The 16,397-nt window shown below is 36.6% G+C and overlaps 1 protein-coding gene across 1 annotated transcript in view; it reads right to left on the reverse strand.

Annotated features, from left to right (window-relative positions):
* SPAG16 (sperm associated antigen 16) overlaps nucleotides 1–16,397 on the reverse strand; it is a 659,304-nt gene that overhangs the window by 488,791 nt on the left and 154,116 nt on the right. The window lies entirely within an intron of this gene.

Genomic DNA, 16,397 nt, shown 5'->3' on the forward strand with positions numbered 1-16,397 from the left:
GCAGAAAAGGCAGGAAAGGCAAAAGATTTTCCTGGTGAATTGGGGCCTTTTTAATCCAGAAGAAAACCCCACCTTAGGACCAGAATCATGTTGCATGAGTAAGCCTGAATGTCAGGAACTCTGGAAAATTGATAATTTAAGCTCTCCTCTCTGTAAAATAGTGAAAGACAAAGGATAAAAGAATTGTGAATGGATTTTGAGTAGCTAATCCACACAGTATACCACATCTTTTTAATGATGGGAGATATTCCAGGTATAAAGACTCATTCTTTTTAAAAATATATGTTTTTTATTGATTTCAGAAAGGAAGGGAGAGGGAAAGGGTGATAGAAACATCAATGATCAGAATCATCGATCGGCTGCCTCCTACATGTCCCCTTTACTGGGAATAGAGCCCCAATCGGGCATGTGCCCTGACTGGGAATCAAACCCTGACCTCCTGGTGCATAGGTCAACACTCAACCACTAAGCCACACCAGCTGGGTAAAAAGACTCATTCTTGACCTTCATCAATACAATACTGAAACCTCTAACTCTTCCTCTGGTTTCTTTCTACGTGTAGAGCTTGTAGGTTGAAAACTGTGAACTGCAGCGGCTGTAAAATATGTCAAGCGGGCCAGGTTGAACTGTCTGCCAGAATTCCCTTCTCTGTATATTTTCAATGAGGGTGGGCCAAAGGAGGTATAGTTTCCCATAAAAACTTGAAGACAGAAGTAAAGCATATTAATTGTTAATCTCAGAATGTCAGGGCAGGTTCAATGGGTGCTTGTGTAGGTCATCCACCTGGTCATCAATCTGCCTGCTCATCTCTGTGGCAAAGGTAGCAGCCAGGCAAAAAACTGCTCCACCCTCCCTTGGATCCGCCTCCAGTACCTGGGCCAGGTGTGTGTTTAGCTCTGACCCAGAGGGTGCCAGCTTCTCTTACAGGACATCCGCATCGTGAACTCTGGAAGCAATGAGAACCAACACATGCCCGGTCCATCCTCATGGGTTCCAGCTCCTGCCTATGGGCTGCATCTTGTCTTTGCTCTCCCTCAACTACATCCATCTTCCTTTCCCAAATGTCTTCCCTTAAAATTTAAGTTCCAGCATCAGATGCTAAGAAACAGACTTACAGAGATTACTTAATCAGCCCCACAAATTACATATAGTCAAATCCCTGCTACGAATCCTTCATTTCATTACATTTCAAGGACTATTTATTAGGCTTTTACATTTATCCATACACTATTTCAGAACAAGTAAAGGACTTTTAAATAAGTTTTAGTAGACATGAAATAAATTAAACTAAAAACTGTCTTTCTTCCTCTTGAGAGTAGAATATAATGAAATTCAGGAACTTCGTTTTCTTTCTTTTTATAGAAATATGAGTATGAAATGATAATACTTAAGGTCATAACAGTTTCTGGGCCCTTTTATTAAAAATGTCCTCTGATGATGAGTCCTGAATAACTGGATGAATCCCTTCTTGTAGTCCTGAGTCACTAACTTTGCAATGAGCTTCTTAATAAAATGTACTGTGCAAAATCAAATCTATTTTTACTCTAATTTATTTTGCTGTTCTTGCATTTCCTATCTTCCAGCATTCTAGTTGACTCTTTAATCCTAATGGACAATGATTTATCATGATCAGTTGAGAAAAAATTCATCCACAACTATTTTAGTCACCAGGCAGGATGGACTAGTCATCACCTACCCACCCTCTCATTGTGAACCTTCCTCTGGAAACACAGGTCGATCTTTCAATTCTAACTCTCCTCCCTTTATATCATTATATCTGGATGATCATAATAGTGGTACCATGACTAATCAAAATGTCATTTTTCTACTGAAAAATATTTTAACTGATATTTTACTTTTCTGTGGTGGACAATCACTGTCCTTATCCCAATATAAAAATAAAATCTGCTTCACAATTTATAAGTGAGCAATGAAGGTTCTATAAGAAAAATGAGACAGAATTTACACTGTACATCTAACAATACACACGTGCATCAATTGTCCTATAGGGTTCATTTGTTCATTTAGGTTATTTTTCCAACCAGAAATATGTTGGCCCCTTGCTCCTCCCCTATGGTTCTTGTTTCTGTGGCAAGAGGACGAGACAGCTCATCTACATTGGGTCAACCTGGGTACCCAATCCTGTTCAGAACAGCATGCGACCTGAGCTAGGCAAATTAAATTACTTGCCTGGGATTTTTCAAACCTGATTTGAGGGAATACAAAAATGTTCTTTTCTACTTGCAGTTCATTGCTTTATGAGCCTGGAAGAACTTCAACTAAATATCTCATTTCTGAGAGAATGGAGAAATAAAGAGAGAAGTAGAGATGAGACAAATAATGTACATATCTCTGTGTGTGTGTGTGTTTATGAGCATGCTAAGACTGATATGTTAATTATTTTCCCATTTTCACTATTCTATTTTAATCTAAGTATTACAATGAGTTTTTATATAAAAGTTAGTGAATTCATTACATTGCTGAAGCTGCAGGTGGTGTATAGCTTAATCAAGGTGTTAATTAGTTGGTACTAAGTGTGGTTTGAGGTTAGTGTGGCAGATGGAACCAATGAATATAGAGTTTTGTTATACAAACTATAGATAGCTACATCTGTGCTGCAGTTTTTTCAAATAGACATAGGTGATAAAACACCTGCTACTTAATTAACACCCTTTGTAGTCATTCAAAAACTTTGATTATTCTTAAATCTGCTCTGCCAACTGTAAATGTTAAAACTTTTCTTGCTATTTCTGGAGCTCTTTCTTTCTTTTATTTTGCAAAGTTTGAATTGAAAAATATTCAAGACTAGCAAATGAAGGAGAATAAATACTATTAACAAATGAATGAATGAATGAATGAATGAATGAATGAATAGCTAAGTAGATGGGAAAATAGAAAATTTCTGAAATTTTGATCTGGCAATCCTATGAAAATAAAAACTATAAAGAAATCTTTTCAGATAGTATCTATTTCTGAGAAAGTAATTTCGTTAATCTCCTGGAGCCCCTTAACTCTCAAGTCCAGCAAGTCTACCTCTTCTGAGCCAGGCTGCTATGGCCTGAAGGGAAGAATAAATTAGAGGAGATAGCTGAGCCTTCATCCCTAATACTTGGGGCATGACTTGACCCCTCAGGGCAGACAGAGCCTCATGGTTTAGAATGGGAAGAGACAGACCCTGACAAGAGCTTTGTTTACAGAGATGCTCAGAGTTGGGGAAGTGTATCATATGTCACATTAGTGTGTCTTGCCAGGCTGAACTTCAGAGCTTGAAGAGGAGCTGCAAGGTTCTCTATATGACTAGGGCTAGGACTACAAAGAGTCTTTCCCTTGAGCCAAGATGCTTTCCCTTTAGGGCCTCAACAAGGAACGTCCAATTTGCCTGTTGCTAATTCAAAGACCCAAAGGAACAGAGCAAATGAACTATTCACCACTGTAGGCATCACCACCATAAAGGTACACCAGCAGCTCTACCTGAGTCCTAAGTAAATGGACAAAGTAATAGCATACTCCTAACAAGGGCTCAAAACAAATAAGAAGGAACTGATCTCTAGAAAAATAACATTGGAGTAAACAATAGCAACTTTTTGTTCTACACCATGGTATACAGAATTTGATCAATCATAAGTATCAGTGTGTGGTTACACACTGATACTGATAGGATTCATGCAAACTGTTGCATACCATTTGTATTAGTCAGGGTCCTCCAGAGAACAGGACCAATAAGCATAAGAGGAGATTTTTTTATTTGATTGGCCAATTTAAATTAGTCTGAAAACTTGACTACTATTTTACTGTCAAATTTAATACTCTAACAACCATCTTGTTTTACCCTGTAATTATTAGTGGAGAGGATTATTTGCCTTCTTGAGTAGGCCCTGAGCATTCCTGGTGTTAGGCTGGATTTAGATATCCTAGACCCCAGTTCCCCGGATCATGGGTGCAAGACATCTCCATCAAGTCTTGTTGCGGTGAGAGGGCATCTGCTGGATGTCAAGAAAGGCTACACGCAGAAGAGGTGCCAGGGAGATGAAACCTGAATGATGAGATGGAGCTGACACTATGAAAATCCAGGCAGAATATTATTGGCCAGGCAACGTTAGGTGTCAAGACTCAAAGTGAAAGAAATTTGGCCCCTGTTGAGAACTACAAAGACAAACTTGTTTCTGAATCAGAAATTTATACTTACTAGTTTCTCAAATGGCAAAAAGTACAGAAAAAGTACAAAAAAATTCCCACTACTTGAACTTGTACTCAAGTGGTAATAAGTTCATTTAAAAAAAGGAATGGAATATGTAACCATGATCAATATAAATTTCCAGAAAACACTCTTAAGATTGATGACAAACATACCCCTAGGTAACTATTTTGGTCTACTTGCTAAATGACTTGGGCACTTATTATGTTCCATCAATCATTCTGAGAGCTTTAGATGTATGAATTCATTTAATACTCATAACAAACTTATGAGGTAAGTACTATTGTTATTACTATCACTTCCACTTAGAGATGAAAAACTGAGACACGGGTTTAAGTGTCCAGAATCATGTAGCTGGTAAGTATAGAGTTGGGGGCTTGAACTCTGGTTATCTGGCTCAACAAAATATCTTCTTAACCTTTTGTGACTCGACACGGTTAGCATCGGTAGCAGCTCATATGTCGAGCCACACTCGACACGTAGTTTCACCGCGGGGGGAAAGGAGATTTTTGTCTACTTTTCCAGTATCTTTTCTTGTTTTCATTAGCATGAAAGGACAAGTAAAATGTAAATGCCGTCTCAACTGATGCCAAAAAAGAAAAAATGAAAAACCGATAATGCGTGTGAAATTTATTAGGAAACTAGTACATGATCTTGTTGGAGAATTCAGAGATGGTACACTAACTTCCAGGGGTAGATTATTATCCACTAACTTAGAGCAACATTTAGATGGAAAGCTCCATATAATCACACCTCTAGAAAAATCAATTGTACTGGACAAAAAAGCTGTTACTAAAGTGTTAACTAAAATTTTTATTGGTAGTTCATCTCATGGTAAAATTGCATAACATATAATGAACCTAAAGCAGTCACATTTTAGTGCAAAAAAGTAAAATTTAAAAGCTATCAAGATTACAGCATAAAATTTCCAAAAGCCTCCCAATATTTAAACCAAAAAAGGGGGGATAGTAGAAGAATATCATGTAAGGAAAAATATCCTGCAAATAAATTGCATCTAGAAAATTTTTACTTTAGAAAATTAACTTTCATTTGTAATGCTAACAGCAAGTCACCCAGGTAAAACATACATGGTGTCAAAACAAGCCAAAGGAAAATCATTTGGGCAAAAAAATGAAAAAGGATCGCAAGTCAAATTTATAGAAAATATTCCTTTATTAACTTTTGGTCGAGAATATGTTTGTATATTTTCAGAAAACAACTCCGAGACATGTGGATTCCTGCAACAGAGAGGAATTGACAGGAGTGCTCCAGCCATGAAGTCAGAAGAGAAACAGTCCAGAGATGGAAGACGCTGACGATGCCTTGCCATACTAGCAGTCAGCAGATATGCGTCACTGCAGATTGCCCAGGACCAAACCAGAGAGGGTCGGACCAGCAATACCACCATTTGTCCACCATCCAGAACTGAAATATCATTGCTGTTATGAACACATTAACAACTGCTGGACATAGAAACCGGGACTCAAAAGAACTGTTGGCCCAGAAGGAAACTCACTACAGACTGATTCATTTGCCTCTCAGCATAACCATTATTGCTTGTCTCATTTTCAGTCCCTATAAGTGTATTCCTAGTATCACATGAGCTCACTCATCTAGGGGAAATGATGAACAACATAGACTGAAGAACAAGAACAGCATTGATCAGACTGTCAGACCTCAGAGGGAAAGTAGGGGAGGGTGGGGACAAGGGAGATAGATCAACCAAAGGACTTGTGTGCTTGCATATGAGCCTAACCAATGATCACGGACAACAGGGGGAGGGGGGCTTGCGTGTGGGGGGGATTGGGAAGGGAACGGGGGGAGGGGGTTGATGACAAATATGTGATACCTTAATCAATAAAGTAATTAAAAAAAAAAAAGAGGAGATTTTTTAAATAGAAATTGGCTCATGCAATTATGAAGGCCATGGGGGTCCCACAATCTGTCTTCCATAAGCTGAAGAACCAAATGAGCTGGTGACGTAATTCAGTCCGAGTATGAAGGCTTGAGAACCAAGGGATCTGATGGTATAAATCCCAGTCCAAGTACAAAGGCCTGAGAATAGGGATGGTGTAAATCCCTGTCTGATTCTGAAAGCCTAAGTACTAGGAGCACTGATGCCTGAGGGCAGGAATTGATGTTCTAGCTCAGGCAGAGAGATACATTTGCCCTTCTTCCACCTTTTTGTTCTATTTGAGTTCTCAATGGATTGGATGATGCCCACCTGCATAGGTTAAGGCAATCTTCTTTACTCCGTTTACTGATTCAATGCTAATCTCTCACAATAAGTCCAGAAGTAATGTTTTACTAGCTATCTGGGCATCCTTTAGCCCAGTCAAATTGACACATGAAATTAACCATCAAGGCATTGTAGTTTATTTATTTTACTGCTTTAAAACAGTCTATTCCACTACATTCAGCCACCCTCCTGCTGTGGAAGCATTTGATTTGCTTCCACATATTTGCTATTGCGAAGACAGCTGCTCTGAACATCCTTGTACATGTAATCAGTGTACATAAGAAAGATTTTCTCCTGAATTTGTAGCCCAAACTACTTCATTATTAGGTAAGAAAAACTACACTTGGTAAGAAAAACTATACCAAAATGCTTTCCAAACCATTTGTACCAATTTATATTTAGAGAAACAATGTATGAGACCCTGAGGACTCACATCTTCTTAATCACTTGGTATAATTGAGCTTTTTATTTTTCCCCCAATCAAATGAATGTAAAATAGGCTCATTATAGTATAGTATATAATTCTCTGATCATTATGGAGTCCAAAATTTTCTTCATATGTTTATTGTAAAGTGCCATTCATTCATGATTTATGCCCATTTTAAAATTAGATTATTTGTGCTTTTTCATTGAGATGAAGGATTTATTTATATATTTGATAATACTTTGTTGGTTGTGTGTAACAAAATGCTTTTTCTAAGTCTGTAATTTATCTTTAACTTTTTTTAAAGTGTCTTATATAGATCAAAAGTTACTAAACTCAATATAATCAAATTTACCAATATTTTATTTTATAGTTGTTTTCATGTCTTATTTAGGAAATTTTTACACCCTCCCAAGTTTTAAAAGACAATTCACCTAGTCCAGCTGGCGTGGCTCAGTGGTTGAGCATCAACCTATGGACCAGAAGGTCACAGTTCGATTCTAGTCAGGGCACATGCCCAGGTTGTGGGTTCAGTCCTTGGTAAGGGACATGCAGGAGGCAGCCTATCAATGATTCTCTCTCATCATTGATGTTTCTATATCTCTTTTCCTTCCTCTCTGAAATCAATAAAAATTATATTTTTAAAAGACAATTACCTTTAAAACTCTATGAAAAGTTTTAAATGTTATTTTGACATTTCATTCCTAAGATTACCTAGAGCTAGTCTTTGTGTATGGAATAAGAAGAAGTTAAATCTTAACTTTTTTATCATTGTTCATAACCACTTTTGAATCTCCATTAGAGAGAAAGATTTCCATACAAAAGAGAACTGTTTTTTGGAACTAAAATAAAAAAATCAGAATTTAAAAGGTTCAGAAAAAGAATTGAATAGTGATCATGACCAATTAGTTTCCTGGAATATTAAATGGAAGAAATATCTGAAAACATACAGCCAAGACACTAGGATATTAATATCATGAGGACAAAAATATGAGGCTCAAGGGTTAAACCCAGAAAAACTGAACTGTCAATTTTAGAAGAAAGGAAGAATTATTGCAGGAAAGGCAATAATGAAACAAGAAAGAAAATTTCACTTGTTTGAAAAGAATGAAGTTTCTAGATAGAAATGATCAGCAATGAAGGTACAAGGAATGAGAAAAAATTAACATGAGGTATACTCTTACCAAATTCCTGAAGTCCAAGTGTTACCAAAAACAAACAAAAATTTAAAGCAAAGAAAAATTTACAAGCTTCCCATAGAAGGTGTAAAAGTCAAAGAAAATATTAACCACTCAAGAAAATATTAACACTAGTTAACAGATACATTCCTCACATAAACATTCTAAAAATAAAAATAGCAAAAATAACTTAAATATGATGAATATTATTTACCATAATCAACAAAATATCATTTTAAACAACTTTAAAATAATTTCAATTAAAATCAGGAATTTTATAGTGATGACTATCAACATTATCATTTAATATTAAAGTTCTGAGCAAATATAAAATGTTTTTGTGCTAATATAATTTTATACCTAGAATAACTACTAAAAGTAATAGAGCATTTTATGAGATTCTTTCACAGAAGATACATGTACCAAAAAAACATAGCTACTCTATTTCAGAAATCATAATCTAGAAATTAAAATATACACATCTGTATTTTCCTCCTTCCTCAATCAATGTTGTAAAGGTCAAATGGGTTCATCTACTTACAAAATAATTAAATGTCATAATTGATATTATTGAAATAATTTTGTCTCTTTTAAACCAAAATATACATAGAGAGGCATTAAAAATTGCATATATCTTTGAATGCCAATATAAGCTCCGTATTTTCTAAGGAAGTATAGTTTTCCCATTTAGTTCAAGATGAAATTGATAAGAACAATTTTAAATTTAGACAATCTTGCTATAGAATATATGTGTTTTGATAATTATAAGATTGTATCAAATACTAAGTAAATATAATTATTAGGGTCTTTTTTTTTTCCTTTTAGATCAAAGTACCATAGATAAAGACACAAATGTTACACTAATTTCTGTATTCTGATTCTTAGACTCGACACTTTCTCTGAAGTTACAGCCAGATTATTTTACTCAGCCAACTACCATGTACCAGGATAGTGCAAAACACGCCGGGGGGAAAGATAACACAGAAATTTATAATTTAGTAAAATCCAGTACAGAACTAATGTGGCACAAGATGTAAGAAGGAGCCACACTATTGAAGGGTTGGCAAGTGACACAGATCATGTGTGACCGAGGATTGTCTTTCACATGGCTGGGGAGGGCGTTGCAATGGAGCAAGAGGAGATTAAATTAAAATCAGCCTACATGACTCAGTGGTCTCACAGCTAGTTGCTTAGTATCTGACTCTGAAATAAATACTGATTATTGTTTTAAACCACAGAGTAATCATTTATTTTTGCTTACCAGGGTGTTCTTTTTTCAATAATTGGAGGAATGCTACTCATCATGTAAGCCTCTGCTCAAGTAGAATCATCTCTAATAAAGACTCTCCCTTTGACTTCTCAAATTTCCTACACAAAACTAATCATTCCTGCTTTCGCTTCTCAAAGCCGTTTTATCCAGTGTGTTAGCAATTTCAACTTGTATTATTAGTTGGCCCTTTCTTTTACCACACCATGAACTCTTGGAGCATCATGCCACCTTATTACTAGTGTCTAAAAATAAAAGGAACTCAGTAATTGACTGTTGAAAGTAATAAATGGACAAATGAATGAGCTATCAGACATACAAATAAATAGTGTGTCAACAGGGCATTCCATATAGTAAATTTACCCATAGTATAAATACCTTAAGCCTCAGACACAGCATAGCCTATCTTTACACTGAGGTCAGCCTCTCTGTTCCAGCTATCATACCACAAACCAGCACAAGAACTTGTCACCATCACTGACACAGTTCTTTCCTTATTGCTTAAATCACCAACACCCAAAGCTGTAGTTCTCTTTCCCTCTAATCCAGGAATGTCACCAGTGGAAACTTACAGCATTTTAAAAAGCGTAGTACTTTTCACAAGTCTATCCAAAAAGAACAAAGTATATTGACCTTAGCACTGCCTCATGCATACTGTCATGTCCTGAATTACTTCAACAGCCAGTGAAGAAGGTGGTGCTCTTTTCATACTAGTTTGAACTTTCATCTCTCAGTGTTATCACAGCCAACTTTTCCCAAATTTATGAATAGTTATGGCTCAATCATGAGGTCACGTTTTCTCAGCATCTAGGTTTGCAGCCTTCTATTATGAAGTCGGGATCCAAATGTTAGCAGTGTAACAAATAGCACCATGAGCTAAATGAGACTCCAGATTCCTCCCAGGAGTCTAGTAAAGCACAAAGCAAATTCCACCTATTAATGACTCTTCTGTGCACCTAAAAATACAGCTGGTCTTTTGCAATTTTTATGCATTGAGGAGATTAGTCTCTTTATTATCTTTATATTAGACTCTTACAGAGAATCTTATTGCTCATCTATATGGTCATTATCCAAAGAAGTGTACAATTTCATCAAAGAAGTACATGCCAGATTTAGAAAATTGGTTAAAAAATATAAGTGCCTATGACTAATCATAGCACAATGCATAGCAGGCATTTATTTTGCATACCAGTATGACTTGTAGATCAGCACAACTTGTGTTTTACTTGTAATTTTCAGCTTCTATTTCTTAATTTGGGTGATTTGCAGATTTTACATCCCATAACTAGTTTTAATTTAATTCAGTTTGGTGTGGTTTGTTTTGTTGTTGTTGTTGATTTGAGTGACATTACTTTTCTCCTGGTGGTTTGGGTGAATTTGATTTTTGGTAATATCTATATTTAAATAAATGCCAACAGTAAAAATATCAAATGGTATTTAACCTCATCAATAAGGGAACTGGACCGACTTAACCATATACTAATTTTATTTATTCATCCATTTTCTTATTCACTGATTTTTAAAAGTGTGTTTATTGGGCATGTTGTATTGTTAAACACTATGGTAGGTGCTGAAAGTAAAGATATAAATAATAATGCATCTACCCTCAATGTATCTAAGAGAAAGAGCAAGGTGAATGCCCTACTCTAGCATTCTAAGTGCTGGGACAGATATAATAAGGCAATAACTTTCTCAGAGAAATAATACATAAGCTAAAGACTAGAGAAAAATTAGAAAGGAATATTAAAATGTCAGCATAAATAAAAGAGTGTAAGTTTGGGAGTCAGAAACCCAGACTTCTAAGAGAAACTCAGTATGTCAAGATTGCTCACCTTGTCCCTTCAACAGTCTTACCTATAAAGAGAATGGACGGATTGGTTAGATTGGTTAGCACCAAGAACCACAGTAGCCTCTTTCTCAGAGCCATTGCCAACAAGGACTATATGTGTTACTAACCCTCAGTTGTAGCTGCAGTACCTCGCCAAGTGATTGACAACATTCAGGTAATAAATCTGGGGAAAAGTTTAGGACTCAAAATATATTCCTGAAGACTCTTGTGCACTATGCCAAAAGACAGCCATAAATATCACTTTCTTTATGTTCTAGAAACCAACACATGGAGAGAATCATGATGGATAGCGTATTTTAGTGCTATTATATATAAACAACTCAAGTGCCATGAAGGGCCACACCTATTTCCCATCCTGAAGACTGAGTACAATTTGAACGATGATTCCTCATGGAGTGGTATGCCCGTCCTGAGCCAGGTTGCCTTTAGATCTATTCCTCACTCCCCTCCTCTGCTCAATGCTATAGGATACGAAAGCACTTTCCTCCAGGTCCCGTAACAGCTGACTTGCAGCTGGTTTCAGCCAATGGCAAATGCTGGCTGGAGATTGGAGGGAGACAGAAAAAGAGCAGCCAGGATATTTCTTTCCCAGCTTCTAATCTGAAGTCCCTAAAAGCTACTGTGTTGCCTGCATGCCCCTGGCTCTGCATTTCATTGCACAAATACAGCTTCCTCCTTCCAGAAATGCTCACCCTCTGGATTCAGGAACGTCACCTACTCACTTTGTCCCTGCAGCCTAGCAGTGGTAGCCAGTCTGTCACTATTTTCTCATGTGCCTCATTGTGTCATCTGTCCTCTCAGTGTTCCCATCACCCATATAACTGGCCTGCATTTAAGTTCCTTCTCTTCTATTTTCTTTGTTTTGTTGTTGTTGTTAATCCTCACCCAAGGATATTTTCCCATTGATTTTTAGAGAGAGTGGAAAGGAGGGGGAGAGACCGAGAAAGAGAAACATTGTTGTGAGAGACACACATCGATTGGTTGCCTCCCACATGCACCTCAACCAGGACCAGGGACCAAGTTTGCAACCAAGGTATGTGCCCTTTACAGGAATTGAACCCAGGACCTTTCAGTACGCAAGTCAAAGCTGTATCCACTGAGACAAACTGACTAGGGTGCTTCTCTTCTGTTTTAAACACTTAAATTTGTTTCTGTTTTCTTAAACTATATATATTGAGGACACAAGTCAAATCCTCAATTGCACGGCATCTGAAATGATAATGGTAAGTTTCATAAGTCTGTTTCTCATAACACTTCTCAGTGTGGGCTAGGACACACTGTGGAAGCACAGTTCTACTAAAAGCAATTCTACCATTTTATAAGTAGCAAAATGATGCCAGATACCCAGGTTGGTGATGGCTGGTAAAATTTTGGAATAAAACAAAGAATACCTACAAGAAGAGATAGAACTACAAATGATCAGAGACTTCCAAAAATGTATTTTCCACATAACCATGTTTTCAGTAAGTAGTAAGGAACAGAAGAGTACATGTTTCTAACTTGTACCTAGAAGACCATGAAAAGCACCATCATACTCCCTCAAGAGTTGCTGAACTGGAGGTAAGATTAGCAATACATGGCCTACCCAGGGCTTGATCTCTGCCCTCAAGTAGCTTACATTCAAGCAGGGAAGTTAGATAACAAACAATTATTTTTAGACATTCATTTATAATAACTGAGAATGACATTTAGAGTAAATGATAGAAGAAAATAATACACAGCAGTGGGATAGTGAATGGTAAGATGGGGTTGCTGTGGTGGTGGTAAAATATTAGACTGGATGTCAAGAAAGGCTACACGCAGAAGAGGTGCCAGGGAGATGAAACTTGAATGATGAGATGGAGCTGACACTATGAAAATCCAGGCAGAATATTATTGGCCAGGCAACATTAGGTGTCAAGACTCAAAGTGGAAGAAATTTGGCCCCTGTTGAGAACTACAAAGACAAACTTGTTTCTGAATCAGAAATTTATACTTACTAGTTTCTCAAATGGCAAAAAGTACAGAAAAAGTACAAAAAAATTCCCACTACTTGAACTTGTACTCAAGTGGTAATAAGTTCATTTAAAAAAAGGAATGGAATATGTAACCATGATCAATATAAATTTCCAGAAAACACTCTTAAGATTGATGACAAACATACCCCTAGGTAACTATTTTGGTCTACTTGCTAAATGACTTGGGCACTTATTATGTTCCATCAATCATTCTGAGAGCTTTAGATGTATGAATTCATTTAATACTCATAACAAACTTATGAGGTAAGTACTATTGTTATTACTATCACTTCCACTTAGAGATGAAAAACTGAGACACGGGTTTAAGTGTCCAGAATCATGTAGCTGGTAAGTATAGAGTTGGGGGCTTGAACTCTGGTTATCTGGCTCAACAAAATATCTTCTTAACCTTTTGTGACTCGACACGGTTAGCATCGGTAGCAGCTCATATGTCGAGCCACACTCAACACGTAGTTTCACCGCGGGGGGAAAGGAGATTTTTGTCTATTTTTCCAGTATCTTTTCTTGTTTTCATTAGCATGAAAGGACAAGTAAAATGTAAATGCCGTCTCAACTGATGTCAAAAAAGAAAAAATGAAAAACCGATAATGCGTGTGAAATTTATTAGGAAACTAGTACATGATCTTGTTGGAGAATTCAGAGATGGTACACTAACTTCCAGGGGTAGATTATTATCCACTAGCTTAGAGCAACGTTTAGATGGAAAGCTCCATATAATCACACCTCACCCTAACAAAAAACACAAAGATTGTGTTGTTTGTTCTAACAGAAAAGTCAAAGGAGGAAGAAGAGAGACGATTTATATTTGCGAAACATGTGAATGCAAACCAGGTCTTCATGTGGGTGAATGTTTCAAAAAATATCACACCATGAAAAATTATAGAGATTAAAATTACTCTTTGAATGTATCAATAATTTGAAATATTAAAAAAATCCAAATAAATAAGTTTGTATGAAAAGAAACTCCAGTTTTTTATTCTACTGCTGCACTTTGTAAAATCTGGGGTATTTAAAAAATTAAATCCCGAGTAGAATAAAGGAATCAAGAAAAAAGCCAGCGAGTGCAAAGGGTTAAGATATTGTGGTCAAAGGTGTGGGGACTTGATTCAGACAGAGCTGGGTTCAAATCCCTGCCCTGACACTTAGCAGTCAGAGTCCTAACATAACAGTGTGTGGAAGGAAGACATGATTTTGTATCACAGTAATGATTAGCCCCCTACTTATATTTCTTTCCAAGGCTCCAGGAAGGAAACTGCCTCCAAACTTTTCTAGTTTGTCACTCCCTGAAGCATAAGCATCCAGCATTGCGTTAGCCTAAGTGTCTTAGCTTTTTAAAAGAATGTTAGAGATCTATTCTTAGAGAAGAGAGATCTGTTTCAAATAATTTCTGAAGATGCTTATTAAAATTCAGCTTGCTTCTGGAGTCACAAGGGAGATTAATGTGTCTCCTAAATGGGCTTTATTGTTATTCTACTTTTTCAAATATGATGATAAATAGCCAGAATTATTCTTCCACCATTGATATTCTCCCTTTAAAGGAAAAAATTACCATAATATAATTTGTTCAAGTACAAGGATTTGTCATTTAGAATACTGATAATCAAAACTCAGAATGCAGATATTTTTCCTCTATTTTAACTTCTATAAGGTTTTCAGATATTTTTTTAAAAAATTCAAAGATTCACAGAAAAAGCATTTCCTTAAATTGGTATAAATATGTTATGTCATAATTACTAATTAAGTTTCATAATTAATCTAATGAAGTACGTTTCAATTTTATTAGTTTATTACATTGTTCAATATGTACCATGAAGGAAGGATACTATTCTACTGATAATAGACCAATCAATATCTAAGAGTCACACGAGAATATATCTTTTGTTACAGAACTTGAATATTGAAGCAGTTAAGGTTGAAAAGGGAGGTATATTGATTGATGTTTACTCTGGTATGGCTTGGATTATGATTAACACATCTTTTATGATTTTTATGTCAGTTTTAAATATTAACCAATTCAGTTTGTATGCATTACTATAGCTTTTCAAAGTACCTAACCTATTTCTGGTTAAAAATTTATTACTAGAACAGTTTGCCTTTTCATCCATTTAAATTATTTATCAAAGTACATCAAATAAATGCACACTCTCCATAAAAAACAGAGACTAGTTTAATTGCTAGGTAGAAAGCTACCATTTCTTTAGACAATGGAACAAAAGAGCACAATATAAAACAGGTACATCATATAAAAGTAGAATACTAATAAGAAATCCCTGCCTATTTCACATAAGCCTAAAGGTAGATGCTTCATGAATATTTTCAGAGTCCTCTAATATGTTACTTGTCTATCTTTATTTTCTCTATTACAACAGAAGCTAGAATTCACAGGTGAGGCTAAACCATAAAATGTTACCTTCAATTTGGTGACAGCATAGTGAAAAAGTTTTATACACACCATAAACCAGCAATTGTTTCATGTTTTTAAAGGAAAGATGAGTGGTGTGATACAATAAGAAATATATATTTCGTCTTTGTCCCAGCTTGCTGGCACAATGCTCCTAAATCTCCAGGAAATCTCCAGAATACTGAGTGTCTTCTGCATGCTGATGAGGTTACTGGGGTCCCCTCTATAGGAGCATGGTCAGAGGATTGGAACTTTCAGCTCCACACCTGATCTCTGCAGAGGGGAGGCGGGCTGGAGATGGGATTAATTGACACTGACTAATGATTAATTATGGCTACATAATGAAACTCCCATAAAAACCTCTAAACAATGTGGTTCAGAGGGTCTGGGTTCATGAACACATCAAGGCTGTGGGAGTTTGGAAGATCACACTCCTTCCCCCATACTGTACCTCTGTATCTCTCCCAGCTATTCCTTACAATAAACCACAACAGTAAGTAATAGTGGGTAAAGCACTTTCCAGGAGTTCTGTGAGTTGCTCTAGCAAATTAGGAAACCTGAAGAGTGGGTTGTAGGAACCTCCTGAATTTATAACCTGGCCAAACTACATGGGACTTGTGACTGGCATCTGAAGTGGGGGTTGTGTTATGAGACTGAGCCCTCAACCTGCGGGGATCTGTGCTAACTCTGGATAGTGCCAGAACTGAATTGAATTGTAGGCTAATCAATGGTGCCCAGAGAGATTAAAAACTAGGTAATGTGTGTGTGGGGAGAGGGTGGGGGGGGGGAGAGGGGGGGCGGGGGGATCTTCACATGTTTGGTATCA

The sequence above is a fragment of the Eptesicus fuscus genome, chromosome 11 (assembly GCF_027574615.1).
Source record: "Eptesicus fuscus isolate TK198812 chromosome 11, DD_ASM_mEF_20220401, whole genome shotgun sequence".
Classification (NCBI taxonomy): domain Eukaryota; kingdom Metazoa; phylum Chordata; class Mammalia; order Chiroptera; family Vespertilionidae; genus Eptesicus; species Eptesicus fuscus.